Source organism: Chenopodium album, chromosome 1 (assembly GCF_948465745.1).
Source record: "Chenopodium album chromosome 1, dcCheAlbu1.1, whole genome shotgun sequence".
Taxonomy (NCBI): Eukaryota; Viridiplantae; Streptophyta; class Magnoliopsida; order Caryophyllales; family Amaranthaceae; genus Chenopodium; species Chenopodium album.
In genome coordinates, this window is record NC_137834.1 from 58147173 (window position 1) to 58155661 (window position 8489).

The following is an 8489-nucleotide window of genomic DNA, read 5'->3' on the forward strand; positions in this document are numbered from 1 at the left end:
ATTCTTGATTACTCTCTCTCTCTTATTCTAAACTAGCCTTTTACAAATACAAAATTTTGCATTCACAAGATCTAGAAACACCTAGCCAAGTTCGAAGTTGCCTTCTCCCTAAACGTGAAAGGTTTTAATTTATGAGGGTTTGGTCCCAAATCTCTCTTTCAATTATTTAATTTAATTGTTTGTTTTATTATTTTCCTTGAAGTTACTAACGCGTGTATTTTGTTATTAGAAAGAGGTACGACGCATCGAAGTAAGTGTTTTAATTGTTTGCATTGTTATTATGATATAGAAATCATGTCTAGGTTCTTATTATGATTCCTAATGTCATGTTAGGGTGTTTTAATCTTCCTAGTATTATGTTTAGGGAAAATGTTATAATATTAAATATGCTAATTATGATTCCTGCGATGCCTTCGATTGTCTTTCTTAATATTCATTTTAGTATCATGTTAGGCATAAAGCTTTGATTTTTATTGTTTAGTGACATGCTAGGGTTTGTTATTAATCTTGTAAGTATCATGCCTAGGCTTGTTATTATTATGTGTAGACACCCATTTGTGTCTCCCCAAAACCAAACCCAGTGATGAGTACCTTTCATGTCGAATCATAATCGAATGAAGCGAAAGTGTGGAAAGTCTAGTGTTGCGGAAAGTTTTAATTTCTTTCCTCTTCTCTCTGTTTTTGAAAACTTATTTTAAGAAAACATCCAATCTAGTTTGGTTGGTCCATGATACGGGTCCAATAGTAGTGTAGTTGGATGGGGCTTGCAAAGACCTTTCCAACGATATATTATAAGCCCAATTCCGATGAATATTGAGGAAGTTATGACCAATTTACTAAACTGGGCCCGGTTTGAGCTTTATGTACGGCCCAATGATCTAGGGGAGGGCCTAATATGATTTATCATTCCTAATGCAATTAGGAATGGTTTTAGTCTTCTAGAATCTTCTAGAAGGTTCTTTTCGTTCCTAATTCAATTAGCATTGATAAATTGACTTTTGACTTTTCAGAGTTTTAATCAAAATCAAATAGCATTTTCAAGGAAATTATATGATTTTATCCTCCAGTACGACAAACTTATCTGATTTTCGAAAACGCGTTGGAAATAGGCTTGGCTGCTGGAACCAGGCCTGGCGCCTGGCGCTAGCCATTGGCGCCTAGCGCTAGTGTTGGTGCCTGGCGCCTGGCGCTAGTGTTGGTGCCTGGCGCCAGCTTTTTTTGTGCATCAGACTATGTTTTGTTTATTTTATCTTTTTGGCTGGTTTTCTTTATAAATAACGTATTAAAAACTCCGTTTTCATTCACCAATTTTCCTCATTCACAAGTTCTCATCTACAATCAGTTATCATTCTTTAATCTTTCAATTCTTTCTTTCTTTCTCTAAACTTTGCTTTTACATACAAAATTCCGCATTCATAAGATCTAGAAACACCTAGCCATATTCGAAGTTGCCTTCGCCCTAGACGTGAAAGGTTTTAATTTTTGAGGGTTTGGTCCCAAATCTCTATTTCAATTATTTAATTTAATTGTTTGATTTATTATTTTCCTTGAAGTTACTAACGTGTGTATTTTGTTATTAGAAAGAGGTACGAGGCATCAAAGTAAGTGCTTTAATGGTGTTTATTTATATTATGATCTAGAAATCATGTTTATATTGTTATTATGATATTCCTAGTATCATGTATAGGGTATTTTTTAATATTTATTATGATTGTTACGATGCTTCCTATGTTCTTCCTAATATTTATGATTGTTAGTATCATGTTAGGGCTAAAGATTTGATTTTTATTGCTTAGTGACATGCTAAGGTTTGTTATAAATCTTGTTAATATCATGCCTAGGATCTTGCTATTTTTATTATGCTTTAGTATTAACATGAACATGATTATGATTATAATTGTTATAATTTATGATGAATATTATTATTATTATTATTAATATGATGATTATTATTCATGTTTATTCTAATGATTATATTTATTTATTATTATGTTTCCTGATATTTATTCTTTATTGCTTGATCACACCTTTTTATGCATATTAAAGGGAATTTGTACTTGTAATCACGCTTAATAAGATAATTAATAATCTTGTTTAGGGTTAATTGTGATTATAATTCAAGTGATCGCCAATAATAGATTTATTTGTGCATTATATTCAACCAACATAGATAAACAGGTTTAGGGTTAAACCTATTGATTGCATGTTAATCAGGAAGCGCACATGAATACGATCAGAATAAAGTAGAGGCCTATTATTAGGGCAGGTTCAATCTCTTTTAGGTTGGATTTTTACCTTCATCCCCGGACCCTTATTTGGTTCTAGACCTTATGGAGTTGATGATCTCTTGGATCGTTAAGGGGTGTAACCTTCACCTCGTGAACGCTTTACAAGTTTCTAAAAACTTGTTGGCGACTCTTTTACTCTATCTTCTTCCCTTTTGGACGCCACCGTACTTAAGTGTATGATCACAGTGGGGTTCAAGCTAGTGGGATTAAAGCTTGAAATTTATTCCCTACATTATGCTTTATTTTTAACATGATAATGATTTTGATTATTTTTATAATTGTTATAATTTATTATGATTATGTTGCTTGATGATTTTTATTGTTATTGCTTGATAACGCCTTTTATGCATGTTTAAAGGGAATTTGTACTTGTAATCATGTTTAATAAGATGATAAATATTAATATGATTATAATTCGAGTGATCGCCAATAATAGTTTTATTTGTGCACTAATATTCAACCATCATAGATAAATAGGTTTAGAGTAAACCTATTGATTGCATGTTAGTCAGAAAGCGCACGTGAATACGAGGAGAATAAAGTAGAGGCCTATTTTATACGGCGAGTTCAATTTCTTTTAGGTTGGATTTGTACCTTTATCCCCGAACTTCCAGTCTTGGTTCCAGACCTATTGCATTTAACGATCTCCTGGATCATTAAGGGGTATAACCTTCACCCTCGTGAACGGTTTATAAGTTCCTAAAACTTGTTGGTGACTCTTTTACTCTAGCTTCCTTCCCTTTAGACGCCACCGTACTTTAGTGTATGATCACAATGGGGTTCAAGTTTGGGGTAATGCTTGAAATAATCCCTAGAGTTTTAGGCGACTCCATTGCGGAGAATTTGTATTTCAATTCCTAAAATTTATTTTGGCAATTATTTAGAATGAGTGGATGAGACTCAAAAAGTTCTAAGTATTTCATGTGCGTAATTTTGATTAACATTATTATAATATGCATAAAAAAGATCTCATTGGAAAGACCATCCGTAATAAGTTAAAAACATAGGATTTTTACACGTAGGAAATTTGAGGAATATCTTTCATAAATAGGATCGAAATAATGCTGCGCGAAACTGGAAAATATTATCGAGCACAGAAAGCTACTAAGGCATGTAGGAACTGGCGTCTAGAAAACAGAGTCTGTCACCGAAGATATGACTCTGTCTCCAGGCGACACTCCTGCCGCCAGGCGATAGAGTCATATTGCGGCGACGACCTCTGTTCGCTGGCGCCAAGTTCGTCCAATACCGAGCCAGAAATATGCGTTCTAATTTTGACCAGTTTTTAGCACTGTTTGCTCAATTCTACTTCCTGATTGAGTTTTTCTCACTTTTCCAAAACCCATATGTGTTCTACATATGGACATAACCCTCTGGGAATTCATGCTCCATCTACCTGATTGAACGCTCTTTGCAACAAAGGGTACATCCGAGAATGTTGAATTCACCAAACCATGGAAGCGAGTTTTTAACTCGCGGCGTCCCATCCACTCGCGCCAACCCTTCAAAAGGTAAGGCTTCCGCGCGGTGCATTCGGACAATTAACCATGGACCCTCTTAGACTAACCCATATCCCGAACTTTAGAGAAGTAGAGCCATTGTTAGGTTGCGAACTCATTGCATCATATTGTGCCTACGTGACTAATTGTGCATTATTTGTTGAGCATACTCTATGTGTTTTTCCTAACCGTTTGTTTGACTTGTGTTTAAGTCTTAAATAAAATGATTAATGACTAAAAGGACTTTGCCTAATTAATTAATTAATTAGGGTAATTTGAGTCTAATAATTTAATCAGAATTGACTTAGTACGACTTTAGGCATGTCCTGTAAAGTTAAAATACTGAAAGCAATCCCAAATTAAAGCTCCAACAATGGCGCTAAGATTTGGGCTGCAGCGCCACACTGTGTTGTGCAACACCTGGCAACATCTCCATCGTCTTGCGCTGCACTGCAGAGTGCGGCGACAGTCCTGTTTCTTTTGCCACAGTTTAGGATTTTACTCGAGTCATCACGACGAGTCTAATTAAACAGTTTGCTAATCAATTCGATTATTTTGTTAATAACAGTACCTTTGTTAAGTCCCTAATTGATTCTAGACACTAAGTCCCATGGTCTTAAACAAGAGTCAAAGCATGTCACTTGCACTCACAAATAAAGCACACACTAATATGTATGTACACTTTGACCATGTCTAAGAGAGTCTTGTATGCGCGTGTTTTCCGTCATTTTTTTAGGGGGGGTAAGTCGGGTATTAATCCTCCAATAAATTACTTGTTTGAACCCTATACTTGATACCAAAAAATATACACCCACCCTATTTTTGCTTTTTTCTTTTTCTTTATAAACCCGTAAAGTCAAAGTCAATTTAAGTCAAGTCATTAAATTAAAAATGGTTTAATTTCCAACGCGTGGTCAAGAGAGGAAGGGCGTTTGATCAAAGACAACCTTTTCGTTCAAGTACAACTTTTTGACAAACCAATCGCTCAAAAAAGAAAATCCAAGAAGATAATGGCGAGTCAAGAAGAAGTTAACGAGCTCAAGAAGCAAATGGCTGGTGTTACTGAACTTCTAAAGACTTTAACCCTCCAAGTTAATGACCCTATGAAGCAACAACAGATGGACCTTATGCAAGAAAGCTTGAGCAACCTGTCTAATGATTATAAGTTTAAGGGAATTAGTTCACAAGGGGATGTCGTTGGACAAGGAGCTTCTTCCGCAGAAGTTCAATGCCAACGACATCCCAAAATTCAAGGCAACTGATAACCCTTATTTTCATTTAAGAGCTTTTGAAACAATAATGAGTATTAAGGGTATTGATAAAAAAAGTATTTCCTTCTTTTATTTCCTTATCTCTTGAAACCGTTTGCCAACAATGGTTCTTCTCCCTTGACAAAGAGAAAACCTCTACTTGGGAATCAATAGTAAACGCTTTCATTGATAGGTATAAATGCAATATTCAAGTTGAAACTTATCATAGGGAACTTGAAATACTGAAACAGAAAGAGAATGAAGGTTTCACTTCTTTCTTTAGTAAGTGGAGGGAAACTTCTGCTAAGATGATTGAGGTGCCCTCCAAAAAAGAATATGTGAGGATGTTCATAAAAAATTTACAAGAAAAGTATTTAAAGCACTTAAAATATCAACAAAACTTGAATACTTTCAAGGCCTTCTATGGCCTCGGTATTAAAATCGAAGATGACCTCGCAAAGCAAAACGCTACTAACAATAGCAACCACAATGGCTGGAAAGGAAAGAAGAACGACAATCCTTCTTCTTCCGAAAACGCTCACTCTATTAACAATGTTAGTACCTGACGTGTCTATTTTATATAGTATTTTACCCCCGTCCCTTGGTCATAATTAGTAGTGTTTCTGGCTCTTTAGAGCCACTTTTATTACTAATTGGTGTTTTCTAGTGTTTTCGTAGATTTGGTTGACTTTTGCAGGGATTTATGCTTTTGGAGTATTTTCCCGATTTGTGGAGCAATCACGAACATTGGAGAAGCACGACCAGATTTTATTGCCCAGGGCAGGTTAGAGCCATCGAATCGGTGATTAAGGGCTCGGTATAGGTGATACCGTGGCATTTGGACCAAGTATTCAAGACCGGAAGAGGAAACCCAGATTGGCCCGAAGAATTGGAGCCCAATCGTAGTCCAAATAGTGGCCCAAGTGAGCCGCCCGGCCAAAGAAGCTGGCGCCCGGAGGCGCGCCCGGCCAGGCAGGTGAAGCTAAGCCTGGCGCACAGAGGCGCGCCCGGCCTGGCGGGAGAAGCTAAGGCTGGCGCCCAGTGACGCGACCGGGCGGGCGCGAGATTAGTATTAAGGATAAAAAGGCGCGCCCGATCGGGCGGTGCCTCGCCCGATCGGGCGGTGCCTCGCCCGATCGGGCGCGTGTATTTATTAGTTGACGATTAGCGTCGTTTTAATTTGTTTTAGTTTAGGATTTTTGTACGGAGTATAAATACTCCTCCGTAATACGATCTCTTAACTCCTTGTCTTTTTCTTTTACTCTTTCCTTACTCTCTTAATTGTTCTCTTAGATTTCTTTCTCCAAAACCTTTGTTCTTAATCTACTCTTAATTCCAAATTTATTTTGGTAACGATTTCTCTTCTCTTAATCTTAGTTGTTTATTTTATTCCTTTGATCATGACTTATTTTATTGCCTTGATTAGTTTAGTTTTTACTATGTGTGAGTAGTTTTATTTCTAGGGATTACGGGGATCCATAAATAATATGAAGGGGTAATTTGTTGTTGTTGATTATCAATGCTAGATTAATTTCCTATTGATTGATTTAATGCTCTGTGACTAGATTAGGCCTATCTTTTATGCATGAGTTTGACAACATTGATTCGAGATTCGAGAGATGAGAGTTGATGTTTAGGTCTAGTTTCAATAGGCAGATTAATTTATAAATGGTTAAGTCGAGATTCGAGAGATGAGATTTAATACCGGTAAATTAATTGTGTGATTGTAATACGTAGCGAAAGCCCTTTACAATCTGGTTAATTGATGCATTGATGATTGACTATTATTTATTATTGGTATTGCATGATAATTTCTTATTGAATAGTTTTAACGTTTTACAATTACGGCTTGTGAAAGTATAGCAATATTAAATTGATGAATCGAGCAGATGTTGATTTGATATTAAAGGCTATTTTCAATAAGAACTTAGATCTAGTAAATTGCGAAAGCCTGTTAGATCTATGTTGATTAATAAATTGCGATAGCCTGTTAATCGTGTTATTTATGCAATATCAATGATTGATTACTATGTTTTACCCTGGAGTATTATTTATTGGTGAACCTATGCCCTAGATCCTTTTATATATTGTTTTCTCCCTATTCTCAATCTTAATAGTTTAGTTTCTTATTCGAATATAAATATTGGTTACTTAGATAATTTAGATTATAATAATTAATTAGGAGTAAAAAGACTTGTTTCCCTGTGGAGATCGACCCTACTTCCCTATCTACTTTAGTTAGAGGACTTAGGAATTATTTTTGATTTGGGGATACGACTATACCCTGTCAAAATTTGGCGCCGTTGCCGGGGAAACGGTTTTATTTTTATTTTTGATTGTTTTTGTAGTCTAGATTATTTCTCTTTTGTTTTAGAGAGAATTAGTTCTCTGAGGCAAATCTCATATTTGATTCTAGTTTTTGTTTATGCCCAGGTGTTCCAGATCAGGTTACATCCCATTCGATCATGAGATCGAACGTTTCTTCCATAGACAGAAAAATCTCTACAAGCAAATCCTGGCGGATTCCGGTGATAATAACAATAATCACCGAGATCCTCCAAGTGGTTCTAGCGATTTAGAGGTATCATCAGACGCAGAATCAGAGATGACCGCTCCAAAGAAGCTTAGTGATTATTCACAACCAAAGCTTACGGATTTTCCACATCTCACCCCCACTCCGGCTCTTGATGGGGTTCAATTCGAAAATAAGCCTCAATTTATAACGATGTTAGAGAGGAAGCAATTTAGTGGAGCCAAGGGTGAAGACCCGAATCTTCACATTTCCGACTATTGTCAATATTGTAACACCATCAGGCAAGCCGGGGTCACTCAAGACCAAATCAGGGAGATTCTCTTTCCCTTCTCTTTAACTGGAAAAGCTAAATTGTGGTTTAATGGCTTAAATAGAACTACACTTCGTATAACAGACTGGGAAACTCTTGTTTTGAATTTCTATAACAAGTATTATACTGTAGAGAGAACAGCCGTACTACGGAGTGCAATTCAGAACTTTTCCCAAGAAGCCGATGAGTCTTTATATGAGGCTTGGGAGAGGTTCAAGGACTTACAAAGAGAATGCCCTCACCATAATTTAGCGCAATGGCAGTTAATCCAAGCCTTTTATAACGGCATTGGAAATTCCTCTAGAATAATTTTAGATTCTGAAACTAGTGGGAGATTTATGAATCTTAATGTTGATGATGCAGGTCAGGTTATTAAAGACATGGCGATACACAATTCCCAATATGGGAACCTTAGAGGATTTGCTAAGAAGGGGAAGCATAGTGTCGACTCTGTATCCTTTTTGCAAGCTCAACTAACCTCTATTTGCCAAAAATTAGATAATATGAGCATTGCTAATGTAGCTAATGTTTCTGAGATTAATAATAATTCTAATGAGGCTTTCTGTGAAAATTGTGGTATTGTAGGTCGTTGGGAGCAAGATTGCAGGA

General features: G+C 36.3%; 1 non-coding gene across 1 annotated transcript; it reads right to left on the reverse strand.

Annotated features, from left to right (window-relative positions):
• Positions 1-8023: 8023 nt before the first annotated feature.
• On the reverse strand, positions 8024-8130 carry LOC145565004 (small nucleolar RNA R71). The gene has a single exon (XR_014094947.1). It is a non-coding gene; the product is annotated as a small nucleolar RNA R71 (small nucleolar RNA).
• Between the last annotated feature and the right edge of the window lie 359 nt (positions 8131-8489).